Consider the following 24,941-nt stretch of genomic DNA (forward strand, 5'->3'; position numbering starts at 1 on the left):
AACTTTCCTTGATCTTCCAGTCTTTAGTATGTACAAGGGACAAAGCCAATGCTATTAAAGGCATCTCCACATTCAGCAAATAATAGCGTGCTGGATGGCATTGAACAAATCTCTTTTTCAAAACAGGAATCAATAACCTTGTTCTCGAATGTGTGAATGCAGACCAGAATAAGAAACACATGTGCCAGGTCCTCTACCTCGGCTTGGCACTTGGGACAATATGGCTCAACTTCCTGCATGGCTCTTTTGGGCAACAGCTCCCTCAATAAAGTGCAGTTAAATTGTGCTCTAGTTGTAGGGCTCCTTTTTACTGTATAGCGATGGAGTCTGTCGCTAAAATCATAAAACGCCTATTTGCAGGTTTGCCCATCTCACTAGTCTCCCTTTCATCCCTCACCCTATGCTTTATCCTGCGTTTCAAATCTCGACTTTCTCAGGAGTTGAGTTGGGTTATGGAATGAAAGTAGCTGCCTGCATTCCTTTTATGGCGCATGCATTTTGCATGTGCAGATCATCTGCCCCTTAATTGACAGCTACATTTGTCTCCAAATATTGCATAAATGCTGCGTGTGGGTTTGCCCAGTCTTAACCAGAGAAATATGGGTTCCAGGGCTAAATCATGCTGTATAATATTTAGCCCGAGCTCACTATGGTTTGCAAAGTGAGGTGCTGCACCAGGAAGTCTCAACCAGCTTTTCAAAAAGCTATTTTCTTCCCCTTGAATTGCTTGATAATCAGAGAATCCTACACTTCTGCACCATATTTCAATGCACCTCTGGTCCGCGCAGCATAGATTTTCTTGTTTATATTGAGGGGTTGTTGTTTGTGTGGTTTGATAAATAAAAAAATACCCCCTAAGGAGTGTCTCATTCCCAACACTTGCTTTGCAGCCGACGGGAAAGAATTTGAGAAGCGAATACCCAGGTAATCAAAGTGTTCTACGTTGGGCATAGGTCTGGAGTTGCACCACATCGTGGGGATTTTTAGCTTCATTCTAAAATGCACACATGCCATTGCCGCTGATTTTTTTTAATGTACTTGTTAATCAAGATCTGGACAGCTCTTGGGGTACGAGCGAGTACAGAGTGATCCCCATGTACAAGTGATGTGACCAATTTAACACCTATTTTTGGGGCATCAACTTTACATTCTAAAAGCTCCTCCTGAAGTCTAGTTCTATACAGGGAAAATAATAATGGGGCTAAAACACACCCTTGCCTCACCCCGAAGATATAGCAAACTGGGGAGTGCAGTGTCAATCAATACCCCTTCTCACACAAGTATGTCCCTGAGTATCTGAGTATATCCAGAATTGATGTCGGGCAATTATTTGACCCAAACACCTGCCATAGTGTTTATTTATTATCCAAGGCAGTGCTTAGGTCCATAAACACCAAATATACTGTTTCCTTTTTATAAATACAGAATCTACTGTAAATGCACTTTTCTTGTAACTTTGTATCTAAGTAATGCGCACAGATACCTTTGGGTTCGGTGGGCTATACAAGTAAATAAAAGAAACAAACAAACAGAGGGAGCAACCACTAAATATAGATGTAGGCCTTGTTCCATTGTTCCAAGAAATGGGCAAAAACTTAGTTGTATGGGTGCCAAAATTAAATGATTGACCCACTCCTCCATGGTATCTACCAGATATCTTTCGAATGTTTTCAAACTGGTATTCAGGAGAGAAATTGTCCTGTATGCCAGGGTGCTACATCTATTGCCCTTTTTGAAAATTGGTATAATTACTGCATTAAAAGATAGTGTTAAGAGGGGCCCCCCAAATTTCAATTAAGTCTTCAGGGATGACATCTATCTCCTGAGATATATTATGTGCCTGTGACTTGATAGTCTTTATGACCTCTTTAAGGGTAAAAGGGGCTTCTCCTGGGGGGGGGGGGGTCCTCAATGAGTTCTCAATACTCTTCAAATTTCCCTTGTTACTCTCACCCATCCTTCCTTCATGGATTCCAGGATTTATTTATTGGACATTTGTATGGCGCCTACACATAAGTGTTTCCAGGTGCCACAAGGCAACGGGGGTGGGAGGTGGGCAGAGGAGAGTCAATAACAGTACAGAACGGTCTGACTAGGCCTTGGGGCAGTCTGATCATGCAAGTGCAGTAACAAGAAGTGCAGTTGGGAGGGCGCAGGTCAGGGAGGATGGGATGGGTTGAGGGAAGTGGGGGAGAAGTGCAGGAAGGCAGGGGAACCGGTGCTGGGCAAGTACTGATGGGGGACCGGGAGGACAAGTGCCAGGGATAAGGTGAAGGTGGTGTGGGGAAGGGGTAGTCCAAATGCAGGCTGGTCAGAGAAGGGTACCCGAGGGTAAGTGCTGGTAAGGGGTACTGTGGTATACTGGATGAGAAGGGCCGGGCCCCATGAAGGCACTTGAGCGTCTATGCACCAGTCACAGCGCCAGGGGGACAGTTTAGCAGGAGGGGGAGAGGGAAGGAGGAGGTGAAAAGGAAAATCTTGCTACATTTCTGGAACTTCAGGAGATCCTACTCAAGTCTGAGGAAGGCAGGAAGGTAGTTTCAGAGGGAGGCTCCTGCCAAAGAAAGAGATCTACCCCACACTTTCTGCTTGGAGAAGCGTCTGATCAGCAGAGAGTTGGAGCTAGAGGACCAAAGGACTCTAGCAGGGGGGTATTTAGCGACAGACAGTTGGATGTAGCGATCTGCAAGGCCCCAGTAGCCTTGTGGAAGATGCAGCAGGTCTTGGATTTGATTCTAGCAGCAACCAGGAGCCAGTGGAGAGATGTTATAGCTGGAGAGATGCAGTCCCTGGGCTTAAGGCCAAGGATACGTCTTATTGATTAGTTGAAGAGGGTGAAAGGAGGAATGAGGCAGATTGAGGAAGAGGCTGTTGCAATAGTCCAGCCTAGAGAGAAGCAGAGCTTTGGAGACATTGAGCTTCTGGGGAAAGGTGAGAAAAGGGAGAATTCCCTTGAGAAGGTGGTGCAGAAATGTGTAATTCTTGGCAAGGTCCATTATTTGAGGGGAGAAGGAGAGAGAGGAGTCGAATATGAACCCCAGGTCTTTTGCCTCACAAGTGGGTGAGGGGCCAAGGAGGTAGGCCAGAAAGTGGGATGTGGGATGGAAAAAGGGAGCAGGCGTCCCAATGAGAATGATCACAGTCTTACTGGCATTAAGGCAGGGATCATTAGTAGAAACCACACATGAATAGCATTCAAGCAGTCAGGTAGGAGAGTGGAAGAAGAGGAGGTAGCAGAGGGAAGCTGAAAGGAGAGTTGTGTGTCATCAGCATAGCACTGTGGTGAGGAGAGAAGGTGGAGATCAAGTGGGCCAGAGGGGCAAAGTAAATGTTTAAAAGCAAAGGTGATTGGATAGATCCCTGAGGAATGCTGTATGTAGAGAGTGAGGTGGAAGAGAGGAAAGGGCTCAGTTGAACTTGGGAAGGTTGGTTAGAAAGGAAGGAGGTCAGCCAGACCAGTGCCCGGTCCGCAATGCCAAGGGTATCACAGAGACAATTTATCAGGATGACATGATTGAAAGGCAGAAGGAAGATCAAGTAGGAGCAGAGCAGAGGGAGAGCTGGAATCAAGATTTGAGAGCAGGTCTTCACAAGAGTTCAGGAGAGCAGTTTCTGTGCTTCTCGCTGCTCTGAAGTCAGACTGGTGGTCATGGAGACTGCCAACAGATTGGAGGGTCAGTTGGGGGATGACCAACTTCTCCAGGAGTTTGCCCAGGAAAGGGGTGATGGAGACAGGGTGATAGTTAGCCGGGCAGAAAGGGTCAGCAGACTGCTTTTTTTAGGAGAGTCTGCACAAAGGAGTGCTTGAGGGGTTGTAGGAAAGAACCAGTGGTGAAGGAATGGTTGCAGAAGCCAGCCAAAGCAGGGCAAGAGAGAAGATGTTGTCCTTTATATTTCTGGAAGAGCAGGGGAGCACCTGTTTGCAGGAGACTTTCATAGAGAGGACTACTCTAGAGACCTCATCAGGTATTGTGAGAGAGAAGCAGGAGAGTATGGAGGAGGGCGGTAGGGAGGACAATGGAGGCAGGAGAGGAGAAGAGGTGTTGAGGGGAGTAGAGGAGAGAAAGGGCTGGGTTTCCTGAGTTTTGGTGGAGAAGTGGGAGTCCAGTGCAGTGCAGAGGGCCTGGGAGGGAAGCGTTGAAGAGGAGACTGCAGCAGGATTGGCGAGATCCTTGTAGCATTTAAAAGGTTGAGCCGTGTTATTGGTGGCTGCAGAAATGTGTGCTTGGACATGGGCTCTTTTCTTAGAGTGGATGGAGAGTCAATATTGCCTTTGGAGCAGGCAACAGGCCAGTTTATCAGAGGATGTGCCCGAGGCTTGCCACTACCACTCAACAACTTTGTGCTTGCGTTTCAGACCAGCCAAGTCGGAGTCATACCAAGAGTTACTCTTGGCGGCAAGCTTCTTGCAGATCCTCATGACAGGGATGTCCAGAGTGTTGGAGATGGAGAGATGGAGGTTAGCAAGAGTTGAGTTGATATGAGAGTCGAACACCGGGGTGGGAGTAGGAATGAATATGGCGGCAAATGCAGCAACTGATGCACGCTTTGTTGGTCGAATGATGGAGAAGGAAACTGTCAGTGTGGGTCGAGGCAATGCCAGGGGACCAGGGACCTCCAAATGGGAGGAGAGAGTGATCAGAGCAGGAGAGAGGAGTGGTTAGAGTGTTGGAAAGAGTGATATCTGCTGAGATAATAGAATCCAGGGTGTGACCAACAGAGTGGGTCGGGCCAGAGGGAAGAATTGTGAGGGAAAGAGATTCACAGAGGTTGCAGAAAGATTCAGTGGCCGCATCCAGAGAGTCAAGGTGAATATTAAAGTTCCCAAGGATAAGACATTTGGGGGAGGAGGTCTGGAAAGAGGAAGAGAGGTCAGCCCATTTAGGGAGGAAAGGGGGGTAGGTCTGGGCGCCCTGTAGATTGTGTCAAGAGGGTGGGAGAGACACCCAGCCTACAGACGAGGTATTCAAAAGAAGAGTAAGATTGAGTGGGAATGATAGAAGCCTGGATCCAATTAGTGTAGACAAGGAAAACTCTGCCTCCAGACCAGTTAGGCCTAGTATTGGAGAGGATCTTGTAGCCCTCAGGAAGGAGTGTATAAAAAGCAGTGACAGAGATGTCATTGAACCATGTCTTGGTGAGTGCGAGGATGTTGAGGTTAAAGTCTTCAAGGAGGTGACCGATATCATAGTAAGTGTTTAACAGCAGAGTGAGAGTTGAGGGTAGCTAAGTAAAGCTGGTTTCCACACTTAAAAGTTTTCCGAGGAGGGGTACAGGGACGTGGTACATCAGTTCGGGGATGAGAGGCAAGAGGGAACGCAGACGACAGGGTGGCAGGAGAGGGCAGGAAGATAATGAGAGGTGGGATACACCTATCCAGAAGGAAGAGATAGGGACGAGAGCCCTTGACCATGATAGTGCCATTTTGATAGACATTAATGATGCACCTTGAGGATGAGATGTATGCCAAGAGAACTTCCCATCTGGTTCCGCCTTTAACGGGAGAGGAGCAGAAAGGGGAGAGGGTAGAGACCATATGGGGAGTTCATAGGTCAGGAGAAGGGACAGTGAAGAGGATATCAGTGATAGTGTGGGTGGAAGACACATTGACGTAGGTTTCGGCAATGGGGAGGCCCGAGTTGGAAGCCAGGAGCGATTTATTAGATCTTTCACTTCCAGACTTCAAAGGAGAGTTAGGGGAGGTGATAGAGTAGCATGTAGAGTAGATAGGTGAGACAGAGAGCACCATGAGAACAGGCGTGGTCAGGTGGGGCGGTCAGGAAGAGAGACTGCACGATGCATGGGGAATATCACCAGGCTGCCCAACAGCCAATGAAGGAGAAGTGTAGAGTGCAGCATGTTGTCAAATCGTCCACTAGAGGAATGCTAAAAAATCATGATCTACAGGGAAGAAACAGTGCTGGCAATGAGCAGATGGAGGCAGCTGTAACGCTCACCTGAGTCCCGTAGAGGCGCCGGTCTTGACTGGGCGTATACCGTATCTTCAAAGGTGATGTGTAACACACGGCTGGCTCTTTGGGCTGGACCTCTGTGCACTGTATGTCTGGCTTGAAGGGTAAGATGTCTGCAGATAGAAAATGTGGGATTAATGAACTGGGTTATTGAATGTCTCTCTCTTCTTCCCTTTCTCTTCTCCTGTAGAACCCCAAAGGTTAACGCTCTCACCTTAGGTAAGTGAACGCCGTGCTCTCCATCTGCCTCGAGGCAGGGTGCTGTAACCAGTTTCTTCACTGGATAAGGGGAGCAGGCCTCTTGACTTCAGAGGACTGCTGTCCGTCGTTTACTGCACGAACGGTAAGTTTCGAGTAATTCTAATGTCTTTAAAGTCTTTAGTAATGATGTCTCTTGTTTTGCAGGGTTCCGGCGATGGCGGATGGCGGGCTGAAGTGAGTTGAAGATGGAGCCCGTGTGATGAATAGAAGCGCCTGGAAGCACGTAAGTAAGCGCTTGTTGCCTGCTTCACGATGCGCTCTAACTGTCTTTTTATTTTGCAGGTACAAGTTCGGGGCGGCTGCAGGGTGCCGGAATACCCACTGGGTTAGATGTGGAAATGGGTAATGGCACGTGAGTATTAAAGTTCCCCAATGTCTTTAAACGCACCTTGTTTTGTCTTTCAGATGCGGGATGCAGCGCCGAAGGCCTCCGGAGCGTGCGAAGAGTTGGTAAGATTTTGTCTTTCAGATGCCGGAATGCAGTGTGAAGACTTCCGGAGCGCACGAAGAGTAGGTAAGCCTTTGTCTTTCAGATGCCGGAATGCAGCGCGAGGCGTTGGTGACAGCCGATGGACCAGGTAAGTGAAGAGCTGTCACTGAAGACCGTAATGCTAACCTGTTCTTTCTTGTCTTTATAGGTGTTGCTGAAGACTGGATTCAGAATGGTAAGCCTTTTTCCTTAGGCCCAGGATCAGATGCAGAAGACACGATGAGCGTTCTGCTGCTGAGGATGCAGAATAACGCAAAGCAAGATTCATCCATCAGGTGTGGTTTAAATAGCCTCCTGTAGTGCTTAGGTGTCTCCTTCCACAGCCACGCCTAGGTAAGAAAAGAGTTCCTGCTTTCCAGAAGAGTTCCAGTGTTCTGAATCTAGGGAGTGGCTCCTGCCCCACCCAACAGGAAAAGTAGTTCCATACAGAAGAGGATCAGAGCCTCAACTGGCAGGCAAGTAAGCAGCATGGTCTGCTGCAGGTAAGTCCACCCAAGCATTATGAGCCCGGCGCTTCCAGCGCTGGGACTGGGCATATTTATGAGCCTGGTGCCACTGGCGCCAGGACTGGGTCCAAAAGGTCCCAATTGGGACTGGTTGGCACTCGGAACCTGGGTTATGGATCTGCTTCCAAGGGAGTTGGGAAAACCCTGACCTTTTGGAAGCAGAGATCATGACAGCAGCTGGGAGATCAGAGTCACACACATTGGGATCAAAGAGGCAGTTTCTGAGTTTCTGGTGTGGAATTGAACAAGAAGATGGTACATGCGAAGTCACAATGAGAAACAAAAGAAATTGGCAGGCTAAAATATGCCAGGGAAAACACGACAGGCTTGGACCTGGAGACTTTGTCCGCTCTGTAAGGGCAGCAAGGGCTTTGAAGGTAAGATAATACTGGACAGGGGGTGCACGAGGGAATGAACCAAGAGGCGTTACCTCTTAGAACGATGCAGGAACAAGATGCAGGCTCCCAGAGGGCCTGGAGTAGCGCAGGTAGAGTGAAAACCTAGGGTCATGGTGCCCACAGCCGGAAAGGCGAGACAGGGGCCTTTTTGTGGGCTTTCGTGCTGGGGCCTGCTCGCGCCTGGCGGCTCCTAGTAGGCCCAAAAGCACACTCGGAAAGCCAATCAGGAGCACCATGTTATGGCTCCCTGGTTACCCTCGTAGGCACTCCAGTGCCGATGATGAGGGTGGCCATTTTCTAAGGGAAAAAGAATCGAAGTATAGATACATAGCCCACACGTGCTGTGAGTGAATAAAGTAGGCTAAATGAATCTCAGTGCCTGGCATTTCCTGGTGATATTCTGCAAGTTTATGTAATTTTTCATAATGTTTAAAAACACAAATGTGTGTGATGAGGCCCAAATGGGTTTATCTGGAGGGGTGATTTTCAGCAGCCATCTGGTACCCTGCATGTTCAGCAGGGTGAAGGGGCATGTGGGAGCAGGCTAGCGACCACCTCGCTCAAGTGAGGCTGGAACAAGAGAATGTCTTTAACGATCCTGGAAATGTTCCCCCCAAAGGTGATCGGGGGTCATGGTTTCCAGGCCTGTCAATTTTCCTTTATATAGGGGCCCTCTATTAACTGTTTCCCAGAATTTCTTTGAGTTATTTTCTGAAACCGCTAGTTCCAATTTATTGCATGCTATATTATCGATTTCTAGTTTCTGGTTTTTAATGGTGTTTTTATAAAGGGCTCTTGCCGATTTAATCTGACATTTTGAGGCAGAATGACTTTTTAACTGTCAGAATAGGTCCTTTTTAGACTCTCTACAATTATCATCACCCCACCCCTGTTCTTTTGGCCATTTAGAATTGACTGCACGCATCGCTGTAAATGCTTCAGATAGACATGGTAAAAGCATCATGAATGTAGATAAGATTACCTCTGTCTTTTCGTCTTCATGCAGTAGGGTAAAAAAAAAATAATGCAGGCTTGGATTGATTATATGACCATGTACCATTTGTGTATTCAGAACTTCCCATCTCAAACTCTTAGTTGATGCCTCCTTACAAATAACTCTAGCCACGTGCAGTATTGTATTCTTTCTGTGTGGATCTCCTACTGCATCTATAGGATTTTGGCATGATGGTCACTGAAAAGAATTTGGTGTATCCAAAATGGATTGATATTTTACCATAAATTAGTTGTAACCATAAAGTAGTCAATAGCGAAGCTACCTGTCTGGCTCCTAAATATTAAGCAACCGGGACAGGCGTCCATTGTCCTACCATTAGTTGTTCTCATACCTATTTCAAAAAGCCAATGCCAGAATTTTAAGCCTTCACCACAAACTCTTGGATCTATCATGTTTGGTTCAGGTATCCCAAATTGTTTATCCTCCTTTGGATCATAAAGGCCTTCTGGGGGCTCATTCCGTAATTTTATATTTATATCCCCACCTACAATCACTAGCAGTTCTTTGTGGGGTGATTTCTTAATGAGTTCCTCAATTTCACATTTTAATAATGTGAGGGATGTTATTGTGTGGGGTGATGTGGGGCTATTGCACATATTTAATGTGCACAAGGATTTGCCACACCTTGCCACCAATTCGAATACTTCGATTGATGCATAAAAATGTCTCTTCCGTTCTATCCCATTTCAATCAAGTGATGTTTTTAAAAAAGTCACCAGTCCACAAAAGAATCTACCTCTATCCCTTTTGTGTGCCTTGGTTTGGTATGCCAAATACCCATCTAACACCAATTCCCCTCCCTCCCATGGCTCCTGAGGTAGAATGATCTCATATTTAATTAGGAGGGATTTAATTGCCATATCAGCCAATTATCCCCGTGGACCAGCTCTATTCCAGGAAAGGATTGAAAGTGTACACATAGAGGGATGTCCACTAGAGTCATTCCTAGACTCCATACTAATAAGGTTGTCAGGTACCCTCAGACCCAGGGCCTGTAGTTCTTTAGGAGTGACCATTGCATATATGTTTCTATCCTGAGTTATCTCTGGTAATCAGTCAGTTTATTCTAGGTATGCTAGGGCTTCAAACCTGTTCTCCAATACAATTCCCCATGCTGCTTGGTCATCAGATTTATTTGCCTGCCAGCTCTTTCCCATAAAAACATCCCCCTTTGCCCATTCATTAAATCCCCCCCTAGGAGCTGTGGGACGGGTCTTCTTCCCTGGACTGGAACTCTACGCTCCGATTGGATTTGTTGGATCAAAGGTCTGCAGCCATTTGAGTTTGGTTTTTGCAGCCCACAGACTCGTGGTAGGTTTTGTTCCTGAATCTGATCACCTTTCTGTGGGTAAAAAAGGAAAGCAAGACTATCCTTCTTCTAGTTAAATACTGGGCCGAAAATCAGGTTACAGTCTAGTACATAAGCTGCCACTTTCAGTGACGAAAAGGTCAGTAGTACACACTCCCCTTCACCAATTGTGATATGGCTAATGGAAAAGCTGGGATCACTGTAAAATGGCTTAAGCACATCAGGGGACAATGTGATGTGGCAAGGGGCACTGCTGGGGCAACATAAACACAGGCTTGATGATGAGTTTAATTGCACAACAGCAGCCTTGCATGTTTAGGCTGCCTAACAATTTTCTCGGGTGGGGAACATGGCAATTGTAAAACGGCAATCTGTGTCTCTTAGAGGATCACTTTCAATGACCTGCTGAGAGTGGCATCAAAATAATTTGAAGGCAATGTATTCCAGGGTGATAATCGATTTTACTGGGGTTATGAGTGCACAGTCGGTTTTTAGACAAGTATGTAGATGTGTCTACCATGGGTTTAAAACATATTAGAACACCACAGCGGGTGATTCACAATCTTGATTGGTCAATCTGCCGACTATACAAACTGGCATAGCCCGCAGATTGAATACAACCCGCAAGTAGTGTATTAATTTCTTACCTGTTGGAGCTGCCAGCGCCCCGTAAGCCTCGATAGTTGCTGCACTGGTGTCAGTGTAATGTCGGAACGGAAAGAGTTAACTTTCCATTCCGACATTACACATTGCAAGACCAACGTGTGCAACGGAGCCTCAGCCACTGCAAGCAAGGCGGAAGAAACGCTTTCTGCTTTCCCTTCTCAAGGAAAGCGTTTAAAAAAAGTGCCAAATTGCAGCGGAGGAAGAGAGCGGCATGTTTGTTTGAAAGGAAACGTGGCATGTATGATAGTTCAGCGCAATGACGTGAAGGGGAACCTTGCAGTCACTTCGTCACGAGATTTGGTTGTTTTCTGCACCTTACTAATGGAAAATCAGAGGAGAGAAATGTAACTTAATTAGATGCTTAGTAAAAATACATGCTGTGTTTGTTTGGGATTGTTTTGTTAGTGTGCAGTCATTGGAAATGTAAGTTTGTGTAGGGGGAAAAGAAAAAAAAGCAGAATTTACCTTAAGTGAAACACTGAGCAGGCATACCCACCCCTGATTTCCATTGCATGGCATACTCCTCCCACCCAATAACCTTCCACCAACCTATAAAAAAAAATGTGACATGTTTAATTGAAGTACAAAAAATTGCAAAATGGTAAACAAAGGTCTACGACGTTTATTTACCATGTTGCAATTTATTTCACTTCAATTGAACATGTCTCCTTTATTTTACTTTAATTAAACACTGAGAGTGTTCTAATAGCTTTATAGACTTGCAGCAAGGGTCGTACCGGGCGTATTGGTCCCTCATACCTCGTTCAAGGCCCTCGCTTCGTCTGGCCATTAACTCAGTCTTCAGGGCCCATAAAGCCTGGTACGGCCCTCGCTGCAGGTCTATAAAGCTATATTAATCCAGTTTAACAAATATTGTTCCAGTGCTGACCCAGTAAATCTTATTATGTGGACGTGTGAATGTGCTTAACTGGTACAACACTGATATTGTGTCATAGGCACCGTCATCACAATTTTCCGTGCTGATGCTGACACTAAGACTGGATGAACTTAATCCTCCCTGCCTGAAACACCATATTATTGGTTGTTTTGTCAAATTAAGCTTCTCCAAATATGATAAGGCATTTCTGAAATTTTGTTATGGTGTTCCAGGCTGGAATGGTTTGAATAGGACATGCATGGTTTCATTTCGAGGTAGATAAGTGAGTACATTCAGTGTCTTTATTCGAGTTTGTCATCTTTTCTGGGCAGAAAAAATACTTGTTGCTTGCATAGAACAAGTAAATGAGCCTGAAACATGTCTGGTGTTGCTTGTGGTCCTGCACAGAAGAGATGTGACCAAGCAGTTCAGGCTGGACTGCCCCGATTGGGGTGAAACCAAGTCTGATTTCCATTTGGTCTTTCCCCTATCTGTAATGGATGGCAGGCTAAAGAATGATGGTCTGGCTGGTTGCTATCTCTACTTTTGTTTTCGCCGAAGTCACACAGAATGGGAAGGTCATGCCCAGACTGGGTAGCGAGCCTGCTGTACCATGAGACCCAAGCTATGCCTCACTGATGATGCCCAATGAGGCTCACACATGTCTGGGTTTGCCTGTGGTCTCGTGCAGAAGTTGTGGAACCCATGAAGGCTGGCCTGGACTGTCCCTTTTGAGGTGGGACCATGCCTGATTTGCATATGGTCTTTCTTCTTTCTATAATGATTTGTCAGGCTGAATAACAGTGGTCTGAATGGTTGCCCAGAATTATGCCAGAAGTGCATATTAGTTAAAACCCTTCTAGCCATCAGCTGAGTGCGACGACTATGCCGATGTGGGTCCCGAACCTGCTGGGCCGAGAAACCAAAGTTACCTCTCACTGATGGCTCAATATGAGGCCGAATCATCTCTGCGTTTGCTTGTGGACTTTGCTTGGCTGCCTGAAGAACAATTGTCTTGATGGTTGCCAAGAGTGATGCCAGAGGCTCATAATTATTCAAAACCTTACAGTCATCAGCTCAATTATTTTGCATAGAACAAGTGTGGACACCTACAATTCCACTGCCATGAGTGAAAAGCAACCTGTCTCTTCACTCTGAGCTTCTAGATGATGTGAATGCTATATGCCAAGATATTAGCATTTATGGGGAAAGAGGATTCATGTATTTGAGTAGATATGGAATGCTGAGTGCAGGGTCAAGGTACATGCATTACAGGGGCTGTGGTAGCAGCCGTGTAGTTATGGTTAAGTTGCCCATCTCGTAGGAAGAACAGTTTTTAAGTGGCTTATAACTTCGCTCCCCCTGTATGAATCCTCACCTAACTTTGCAAAAAAATGTTTTTGGCCCGTTCTGAATTTCTTTGGCAAGTTTGGTAAGGTTTCATTAAGGGGGGTGGGGGGTGCCAAGTTACAGGGGGGTCCCACATTTTCTTTCCATAGACTGAATGGGAAAATCTTTGCTCTGGCCTACAGCCCAAACCGCTGGATGGATTTTCACCAAATGTGTAGCAGGAGCAGCGGCTTGGTCCCAAAAGCCTGCTTTTGTACATTTGATGAAAATCTGTTCAGTAGTTCTTTTTTAAAACAGGCAAAATGTAGGTCCTTAAAGATTAGTGATATCTGGCTCTGCACAGCGGACTCACTTCCCTGTCCGATCCACGGACAGGATTCCCATTGGCTAGAAAGGCAATTTAATGTCTGTGGACATATGACGTGCTCGCCGATTGGCTGGAGGGAAGCGCGAGGTGTGTCACATTTTTCCAACATGCCCGCCATGTTGAATCTGTGAATATCCAGGGGTAGCCCAGCGGCAAACAGGATCGAAAATCAATTTTGGGGAGTGTGCTGGGGGAAAGAGGGGCTGAGAGGGCGGGGGAGTGAAAGATGGGTCAAATGATGTATTTGTTTAGGTGGAAGAAGGCCGTGTTGTGATCACAGTGTCTGCTGACACCGCGGTAGTCCGTGGACAGAAGCTCAGTCGAACAGCTTATGTGGGGACTGCAGGTAGGATTCATTAGGGTGGGGGAGTGGAATAGAGAAGATATGAGGAAGGATATAGAAGTGGAGCGGGCTTCAGGTGGCTGGGTTATGTGTGTGGGTTGTGGTTAGTGTATAGATTGTTGGGTGCAACAGTGGGTTATGCTGTGTTCATTGTGACCAGCTATTACAGTCTTGGGTGCATTGGTGGATGTGATGCACTGAAGAGTCTAGTGGTGTGGCCACTCTTTACAGTATTGTAATGGTATGTGAGGAAAAGTGTGGCAGGCCTCAGTTGGCCAGTTTATTGGTCTGAAGAGTGTTCTGACTAGTTTCACATACTTGAATGCTATGTGCACTGTAATAGACAGGGCTTCAAGTGGATGTCTTATGTATTTGGGTTGTGACCACGGGGCAGATTGTTGGTTATTTTACTATGTTGTGATTTATTGATTTTGGATAGTTAGTATTGGGTGTAGAGGGTGGATCTGCGTGATTTTTCCGTCACGAAAATGTCAGCGACAGAAAAGTTTGCATGAGAAATGTGCGAACCACAAAAGGTTCAGACATTTCCCATGTGAACACGCATTCAAAAGCCCTACATACCCACACCCCCACCCACACCCACCACATATCCACAACACTCCCCCACCCACACCCTCAACACACCACCACCCACACCCCCAACATAAACAAACCCTTATTACCATTTTTACACGCTGAGTCCCTGCAGCGCCAGTTCCCTTTTACTTCCGTGATCAGGATCGGGATCGGGGACGCAGGGTCCTTTTCTTTTTTTTTCTTTTTTTCAGGAGCTGCCGGGGTGTCCCCCGCACACACCCCGCTCACTATACCTCACAGTAAAGTGAGTGGGTGTTGCAGGGGACACCCCCCGTAGTCTTTTTTACTTACCTACAATGCTACCACCAAGGGTTTGAACATTTGGTGTTCAAACCTTTCGTGGTAGCATTTTTCAGACTTTTTGTACGGTCAGACCTTTTTTTTTGTCCTATCGTACAATTCCGTAGAGAGCATGTTTGTGCTTTGGCTGCAAGTACTGTAATAGCATGTCAAGTGAAGTGGATAGGGCCTGAGGTGGCTGTGTTATGTTTTTGGGTTGTGGTAAGTGGCCAGGTGTCTGCATGCATGGATGTATTATGCTGCAGTGGTTGTGGCCAGGGCCTAGAGTCTTGGGTGCATGGCTGGAGGCTGTAGGCAATTTTGTCCTCACTATTGGAACTAATCAAGCTGAACCATACTGACGCCAACATAATCCTTGCAGGAGACTTTAACACTGATTGTTATCATACAACTAGTGTCGCAGAGAGGTCACCCCGAAAAGGTTAACAAAGAAGGGTTGAATTTGGCTTGATTTTCTGGACTCTTGTGGGTTGAAAATGTTAAATATGTCTTCAGAGGGAGACTTAGGTGCCACTGTCACGTGGCATCACGGTCAGTCCAGTCATTTTGGACTACATCTTTGTCTCCCCGGGCCTGTTTTTCTGGTTTTCCCTTCTCGTCATCAAGCAGGACGACATAAGCGACCATTCATGCTTAGAGCTACTCTTCTCTGATCTGCTACTATCAGCTGTAGAACAATATCCACAAAAAATAATAGGTACCAACTCAAGCAAAGTACGGTTGGCTTAATATAGGAAAGAAGTGAAGGAACTAAACAATAGGCTAAAGGGAATACCTGAATCCATCCTATTAGATTACTGCTCTCTGGAAAACTTTGTCAAAGCAATCTGGTCAGTCCTTCCCCCAAGTGAACCTGGGAAAGGCAAACAATGTACTCATGTACATTGTTTTGACGACGAAACACGGGATAGGAAGAGAGCCCTTAGAATTAAAATCAGAAGCCTTAAAACTTTGCACTTTAGTGCGTGTCAGTACAAGATGGAAATTAAAAAGGCACGGCAAACATACAAAAACTGGTCACAAATTTAAAGAATACTTCGGTTGCACCAAGATGGAGAACACATGCTGAGGTTGTTAAGTGAAAGTAATTCCAGAAACATTTGGTCTGTGTTTGGACAGTTGGAGAAAAACCACAGTAGCACTCTCTGTAATTTAATTCCCAAATTGAAACCGGTGGACCATCTAACCAAATCATTTAAATACCCAGGCCAACAGTCGGAGATCGCACAACCTAATGTTGCATGACATCTGTCGTTTGAGGAAGATAATATCAAGTACATTATTGCTAAGTCCCCAGTTTCCAGAGCGGCCGGCCCGAAGGGTCTGACCTATCAGGTACTTAAAAATAAGCCAGAATTATGGTCCAGACTACTGTATCGTTTTTTTAAGGAAATACGTAGCCAACGTCAACTTCCCCCATCATAGAAGACCACAATAATCATACCTTTCTTCAAGGGGGGAGACATATTAGACCCGGCGAATTATCGCCCCATCGCCCTCCTGGAGATAGAAAGTAAAATCTTTATGAAACTGCTATTGAGGGAACTTACCAAATGGGTAGACACTGCGCAAATTCTTTCTTGCCATCAAACAGGTTTTAGGCGAGGCATCTCTACCACCTTGAGCAGCTTTTTCCTGAATCTGGTGAGTGGACGAACAATGGCTAAGGGAGAACTGCCACTCTATGGTGCCTGGGTAGATCTGTCCAAAGCTTTCGATCAGGTGGATAGAGCTCTCTTGTGGACAAAATGGAGGGAATGGGGAATCTTGGAATCGGTCCTGGCAATGCTAATTGAATTTCATGGGGACACTTTGTTAAGAGTGCGACTGGATGAACAAGGTAATCTCTCGGCCCCAATCAAAGTGGAGAGAGGAGTACGGCAGGGTGCCTTGGTGCTCCCACTTTCTTCAATCTGTTCCTGGTGGATATGGGGGACTCCCTGGAACCGTCTGCGTTGGGCAGCCCTGCAATTAATGGAAGAAAGATCCACTGGCTGGCCTACACAGACGACATAGTGCTGCTGGATAGGACAGCTGTAGGTTTGCAGCGGTTGTTGACATGCCTGGGGGAATACGCCGGAGGAAATGGCCTAAATATTAACTCACTAAAATCTAAAATCATGATTTTCAAACGTACACAAAAACATGCCCCATTTTCCAACTGGATCTTGGGAACCGACATAATTCCAAGAGTGGAAGATCTCATGTATTTGGGCTATAGAATATATTCCTCACCGGCAACTCACAAGGTTGAGCAGATGTGGAGGCAAATATTCTTCAACACATTCCCCAGATGAAGAAGATCTATAATAGATACTGTAGGTTCTCCATTCTTCCCCTCATTAGATACTACAGGGCAAAGGTGACTCCGACTATTCTTTACGGCTTAGAGGCCAAGCTGTTACTTTGGAATACAAACTGGAATAAATGGGAATCACTTGTCTGGAAGACAGTTTTGTGTCTGCCATCTAGTACACAGTCCTGGAACTTGAGGTTTGAACTGGGCCTGAATTCCCTAGATTTCTCTGCAAGTTGGAAGTTGGTATCACTCTATCGCCATCTGAACTCCTAATCCACCTGGAATCAAAAGTGAAAGATTTTCTGTTAGAATATGACCTAAAACTCGAGACCTTGATTAATATACCCCAGAAAGTGAAAGTCGCCGGTGAAAGAGGTGATTGGATTAAAACAATTGCAAAGGTCAGAAATGCAAATAGACAAATGTCTTCCAATCTGTGGACAAAAAGTTGAGGTTCCTAGGGAGATACCTCATAGAATTTCCAGACAGGCACGTGAGAAATAATTTTCTAAGGGTAAGGCTAAACCTTTTACCAATTGGAGAAGTACTAGTCATGAGAAGACCAGGGGAAGACTTGAAGAAACTATTTAAAGTTTGGAAGAATCCCTCAAACCAGTCTCTGAAGCACCTGCTAATGGAATGTGAAGGCACCTGGAAACTGAGATATTTGCTTCTCAGGAAATACGTAGAAAAAGATGAAGGGCTGATCTCCAATTTTCTTTTGGAACATAATTCTTTCCGATCATGAGACTCCCTTGAAATTGTTGTTGATTTACTAAAACATTTTGGATTCATACAGTAGGCCTTTTTAACATCCATAGATAAGGACCTCAAAATTAAAACTGTAAGTAAATACTGGAAAGACAGGCACTTAATACTCAAAAACAGCTTAAGGTACGATTAATGTCTCCTGAAGTGTTCATGGAAAAATTGACAACAGACCGCAGGTGCATAGGCAGAAGAACTGTTTTTGATATGAATAGTTTTATTATAATAATTAGAATGTTATGTTTTGATTTCTTTCTTTTTTTTGTGCTCATTTTGTAAAGGTTTTGTAAAACCAACATAAAAAAAGACATACGTAGGGATTGGAATGGTGGCTAATGGTTCACTAATTATTACAACCACATCTGATTTGTAGCATAGCAGTGACAACACTGTGAGCTCAGACCATCTACAAGAGGTGATTTGGATTCCAGGATATCTCCTCCCTGGCAGGTCCACTAGCTCACAACTGGAGACCCCCTGGTAACATGACTTCAAAGAGGCAATTCCATATCAAAGTGAACTCCACTTCCTTTGGACCTTGGCACTCTAGGTAATACATCAGGAGGAAAGGTTCATCTGTGTCAATGGTGGGGATTGGATCACATTAAGCAAGCTTGCTTTCCTCTAATCCATTGTGGATTTGTACCCATATAAAAGGGGCTCTCCTACTCCTTCTTTCATTCTCATTTGGACCTTCAAGGACATCAGGAATAATTCATTTGTGCCCTCTTGGGAAAGCATGATTTCCAAAGCCCTCTGCTAGTGGTGAAGACAGGCGTTCCAAGCAAAGGAAAGATCTGCTCACTACGCATCCCCTGGGCACAATGGTGGTAACTTTGCTGAGGACCAAGACCTACCACTCTGCTAGCTAATCTCCCTAGCCTGGGAGAGAAAAGACTGAAATGGACCCACCTGGCTCTAGAGAACCACCTGGCTCTTGACACACAGCATCCTGAGAGTCAGAACAGCCAGGATACAAGATTCCGTTATTCAAATCGATTTGAGCCATGTTCGAACCACTTTCAGCATTTTTGTCTCAATGACACTTGCCGGTGCAGCTTTTTGCACTCACTCAAACTTTGAAAAACTGCAACTTGCTTCTGTCGAATTGGCTCGATGCTGCATCACCCACAAATAGCCACCACTTGTCTGACACGCACACCAGTGTCACTAAGGAGACCTTCGAACCACTGCACAGTTAAACCAGTGTCAAGCCACCAGGACTTTGCATCAGAGCTTGAATCAACTTGAATCAAACCGCTGGATCACAGCATCACTCATTGACCTGCAACAGTGGTTCTCATTGCTTTGAAACACACTTGATCATCAAACTGCTCTTGGTTACCCTTCAATCTGCATTGCAATATGCCTTGAACACACATGGAGCACTGTCCTGAACTCGACTCAACATTGACTCTCTACTTTGGATCAATGCCTTTGTGCCCAGTTTTGGCACAACAGTCTGAAGCACTGAATCACCTAACATGGAAATCAAGTGACCCTTTCCCCGTTCTCCGTTTTTGCGCCTTTTTTCCACCAAAGACATATCCTTTTATATAACATCATTGCATTTCTTGCCGGCTGACAAAGTATCCCCAGTGCCTACACATATGTGTGCTGCTTTTCCCGTTTTCCTTTACAGGGGTGGGTCGTTCATCGTGTTTTTAATAGCTAGTTGAATGATTCATTTATTTAATTAAAGTATGTTGTTTCTTTGTGCACACTCTGATTTTAACAGTGATGTTTTGAGTTTTGCCTCCTTCAAAGAGAGACTCTTCCTTGTTCTGTTCAATTTCCTTTTTGACTCTGTGAAGTGGGAAAGACTTGGTAGCATTGCTTGTTGATAAATGGAAGCATCCCTTTGTTACACTCTTCAAAATAGCACCCAACACACTACTCTCTACTCACATTCGTCTGCACCATCTTATTTGTTGTGTTTGAGATGATTCACAGATTGTATTATTAATTTTCCTATCTTGATAATGATGAGGGACTACAGGGAGTCCACACTAAGGGGAGTCCATGGTCTACTCCTGAACCATCTGTGTGCCCCCTCCACACTAGCCTTGTCTTCCCTACTCCGCAGTTGTTGCTTAGTTTGGACTAGAGACTGTTAAACCCTACTGTCTATGTCTAGTCTATAGTTTGAATGAGGACTTAAATTCCTTAGCCTTCTGCATTTTACTACAGGCAGGAATTACTAATAGCCTGCAATGAGGATCCCCAGACAATGATGGTTAGGTTGTGCCTTCTCGCTCTCTCTTTCTTGTACACAGAGAATGCCAGAGGTTCTTGATATGGGCAATCAAATCCCACAGGTTATCTGCTGAGTCGATGTTTCATGCTCGTCACTGTCCATGCGCCCTTAAAATGGCTGGAAGTATACAAGGATTCCAACCACAGTATTCTTCATTGGTTAGTATATATTCAACACTTCTCCGCTTCCTTACCTTGCATCAACCGACTGCTTTCCAGCTCACCCCGGATTACCTGTCCCAGACAGGTACCCTGCACGAATGTCAGGGGTTTGGTGGAGGGTGTGTGAGCCAGAGGGCACAGTAGCCAACCTCCTTACCTGTGGTGCTGGGCTCGGAGGAGATGTGGGTTGGTCCATGAGTGGCATGGCCGGGGCAGAACAAGGGCTTGTTGATTGATGGCGCAGTCAGAGTCAGAGCCCCGGTGTAGCAGCGTCGAGCATGACTATGCAGTTGGAGAAGACAGGCATGGTAACCTTTGGGAGCAGGCCATGATCAAAGCTTGGGTTCTCCATGGCACACAACTCTGGGGCTAAGGGAGAGGAATGGACAAGTGAAGGGAAATGACGACAAGCATGAAGTGGGAGGAGCCACAGCCCAAAACAAGAGTACAGAGTGGATGGCAGCCAGGTCAGATGCCTTGGGAGGGTGACAAGGGACCTGCAAGGAAGGCATTGTATCAAGAATATAAATGATATGATGACACAATGCACACCTTAAATAGTGTGGTTCTAAATACAATCTGGTTTGGAGGGAATAATAATGATGTCTTGTTGTGATTCAAGGTGCGGGGGAGAAAATATTGATTGTGGAACATGGATCAACTAGCAATATGAGAACAAAAGAAGAGTTCCCAAAGGTGAGGGAACTCCCATCCCCTGCACTCTGTCTAAAGCATGTAAAAGCCAAAAGATTAGAAAATCTCTGAAGGAGCAATTTAGGTTACTGTGAAGGTACTGTAGGCCCACTCCCTGACTTGCCCAAAATACAAAGAAATAAGACAAACCCCAGTGGGGAATGAGACCAGGAGGACAGGCTGCAAGAGTAGATCTCTTTTATGTAAGAATTGGCATCCAGAGAACTCTGCTGCCTAAGAGTCCTCTGGCCTACATTACAAAAGTAGCAGCTTAAGAAGGCAAAACTTGTCATACATGACGTCATTATATAGGGGACTACGTTGACACAGGATTGGGTAGAACAGTCAGATACATATATATTATGTAATGTTGCTCCCGCTGGATTGGTCGTTCAGTTGGCGGGAGGGCTCGTCCCACGAGGTCCATTTGCCTGTGTCTGGGCGGGGTTACGTCAGGTCACGATGAAGCAGGGCAGGTCGTAACTAATCTAACATAACATATTCTTTCAAACATGCATTAAATACCAGTTACTGAGGATCCTTTGAGCAAATGTCATGATTCCTGCCCCTCACGTTCCCTGCCCTCCAAGATGTCAGGCTGCAGCCAGGCCATGATCACCTACATGGCCCTCAAGGGCCTCTCCATCCCTCCAAAGACCCACTTGGAGTCAGACTTGGCGCTTGTGGCACCAGACTCACTAACTCCCAAAGGATAACATTGGGGATTGGACTTGTAGTGCATTGATGGGGACAAAATGGATGCCCCCACATATTTCGGTTCCCAGAACTGCATGTGCGGTCTAGTCTTTTGGGTGCGGTTCAGCCCAGGGGCACCTGGGATACCCAGAGACTATTTAAGCCACACCGAGTCTGAGAAACATGCTTTGCAATTTCTGCACCTGCAGCGCGACACTCACCGTGTTCGGATCCGTCTCCAGTAGGCCTGCATCTTTCTTCTGCGCTCAGCTCCTGCAAGAACAAGAACACCGTTAGGAACAGCCTTACCTTGCGGCGCTTCTGCCCATCAGTCATCGCTCCTTCTGTTCTGCGGGCATCTTCGGCGGTGTCATTCCCATCCCGGCATGCCGCTTCCTAAGGAAAAGGGAAAAGAACAGAAAAAAAGGCATTAGTAAGCATTCTGCAAATCTTCGCTTATTTTTTAAATACTGTACGAGCTTCAAACGCTTACCTGAATCCCAGCCGCTCTGGGGGAACTCTGTCTCCGGAACTTCTCATCCATCTGCAAGAGGGAAAAGACACTCCAGGTTAGCGTGGAAACATCTAGAGGCGCTGCTTACCGCGCTTACCCACCACATTTGTTCTTCATAATCGGCATTCACGCTGAAAACGTTGCGGCACCTAAAAGAGACAGAAAAATAACTCAGTTCAATGCAAATATGAAAGGGGTGCATGGCGCATCACGCTCTCACTCACCCTCAGCGCTACTCATCTCAGCAGCACGCCACCATCCCCCGACGCCGGCCATCATCTAAGGAAAGAAAGGAACGAAGTTAGAGAACTGTTCAAAAGACTCATTATACTTACCTGTCGGACTCTTGCCAGGGAAGTAACTAGGCAGCAACGAGCCCGCATCAATCAACGCGCCCCTGCGCTGAAGGCAGGACGGAGAGCACACTATCCAAGAAAACAAGGTGAGCTGTGGATCAAAGGGAAGGGTTGGACCCCGGGGAAGAAGGGGTTCAAGCACACAGAGACAATAGGGAGTTAAACTCTACCAATCCTGTGTTTCAGGCCCAGTTTCCAGTCTCCAGTCAAATAGGGAAGGGTTTGAGGTCGTAAGAGGTCAGAACAGGCTGAGTGACGTCCCCGTGGATACCAGGTGAGCGTTACAGAACGCAAAGCCTCACATCAAAATCCACCTGGGCGTCATGGAAACGTCAGAAACCGACCAGTTAGCCCACATGTTGGGGCAGCTACGTTCCGAAGTACATGCAGCCAGGCAGGAGACCAACACCCTGATGAGAGAGCTGATAGTAGCCAAAGAACGCACTGATGATCTAAGCCGTCAACTTCTCCAGTCGCAAGCAGGGCATGCACCATTGCCAGGAAGCGTGCCCTCGATGCCAGCACCATCAGCCAATCCCGTTCAGATAACCCTTCCTGGGGCAGTTCCCTTGGCCCCGCCCAAACGATTTACGGGAGGGATCTCAAGAGGTTTGCAACGTTCATGAACCAGTGCCGCCTGCACTTCCTTTGTAGGCCAGGGGCCTTTCCGAATGACCAATCACGGGTCGCTTTTGTACGATCCTACCTGAGTGGTAGCGCCGCGGACTGGTCTGTACCCTTTGTGGCCCAAGACGATTCTTTGCTGCATGACTTTAGGGGCTTTCAGCAGGAAATGGAAAAGCTGTTTGCCCGTCGTACTCATGGGCAGGCATTAGACAATGAACTTCTGTCCCTAAGCCAAGGGACTCAAGACCTATTAACATACATCCCACGCTCAATAGACTCGTATTTGAAGCAGAATGGCCAGTGGAGAAGACAACCACATTATTTCATCAGGGGTTGCGGGGGGGAGCTCAAGGATGTTCTCGCACAAGTAGTGAACCCCCCGAAAGACTGCTCAGAATTCATTGACCTTGTTGTTCAACTGGATCATAGGTTGCAGGACCGAAGAGCAGATCGAACCAGACCGGACCCTCGCCCTATGTATGTGCATTCAAAGGACAATACTGGCCGAACAACAGAAGGTTCAGAAGAACCAATGCAAATTGGGGGAGTCAGATCCCCCTTGACTAAAGCGGAAAGGGATAAAAGGAGACAGCAGCAGTTATGTCTGTACTGCGGAAGGTCAGGTCATTTCCTTAAAGAGTGCCCTGTGAAGCCACCTAGGAGGACGGTGGGGGCCACGGACAAGGAAGATACCATCAAGGAATCGGAAAACTCCCCAGCCCGGCAAATGTAGGGGTCCACTTGTCGAGCAAAGAAAGTGAAGTACAGACCTCCCATTTTGCACTATCTGTGGTCTTGATCAATCACCAACAACCATCTCGGATGCACACAATAAGAGCGTACGTAGACTTTGGAGCCGTTGGGAATTACATTGATTAGGATCTTGCGGCAAATATGGAGCTTCCGTTACGCCCTAAACCAACCACTGACACTATTACCACAGTCGACAGCACGGAAATAGCTTCTGGTCCAGTATCCCAATGCACTGCAGCTTTAACCCTTCTGTGCCAGGATGGACACCAAGAATCTATCGTTTTCAACCTCATTAAGGCACCACAGTTCCGGTTGATTTTGGGAATGCCATGGTTGGTAGCTCACAATCCTCGAAGTGATTGGCGAGCAAAAGAATTGGCCTTTCTCAAGACTTGCGCCTACACATGTTATTGCCAAGAGAAACAACCAATAGACACCAGAACCCCCACGCTTGTGACTGTGGCAATCGGCACCCTACCAAATGAATACCAGGACTTTCAAGATGTCTTTCAGAAAGAACAGGCTAATACCCTGCCACTGCATAGAACATACTATTGCCAAATCGACCTGATAACCGGCACACAAATCCCTTATGGGCGAATTTACGCACTCACGGAACCAGAAAACCAGCACCTGAAGGCCTTTCTTGACCAATACCTGGCCAATGGGTTCATCCGTCCCTCGAAGTCTCCAGCAGCCAGTCCTCTATTCTTCGTACCGAAAAGGGAGGGAGACTTGAGAACGTGCATCGACTATCGCGCACTGAACCAGATTACCGTAAAAAATCGCTACCCCCTGCCACTGATCCCTGAATTGCTTGATCAAGTCAAAGATGCCCAAATCTACACAAAACTAGACCTAAGGGGGCATATCACCTTGCTCGCGTAAAACAGGGGGACGAATGTAAAACCGCTTTTCACACCAAATACGGCTTTTACGAATATCAAGTAATGCCCTTTGGCCTTTGCAACGCGCCTGCTGCATTTCAATACTTCATGAACAATGTCCTCCGGGAATTGATCGATGTCTGTGCTCTAGTGTACATCGACGATATCCTAGTATATTCCGCATCAAAGCAGGACCACGTTAAACACGTCCGATCCGTATTGGAGAAACTCCGTCAACACCAGCTCTACGCCAAACTCGAAAAGTGCTCATTCCACGTCTCCGAGGTGGAATTCCTGGGATTTATTCTCAGCCCGAATGGAATCCGAATGGATGTACACAAGGTAGATGCTATCCTGAACTGGCCATCCCCAAATTCATTCAAGGGGGTTCAAAGTATGCTGGGTTTTGCAAACTTCTACCGCCGGTTCATCACAGGATTTTCACAAATCGTGCATCCCATCACGTCACTACTAAGGAA

This window comes from Ambystoma mexicanum, chromosome 4p (assembly GCF_040938575.1).
Source record: "Ambystoma mexicanum isolate Mex_15411 chromosome 4p, UKY_AmexF1_1, whole genome shotgun sequence".
Lineage (NCBI taxonomy): Eukaryota > Metazoa > Chordata > Amphibia > Caudata > Ambystomatidae > Ambystoma > Ambystoma mexicanum.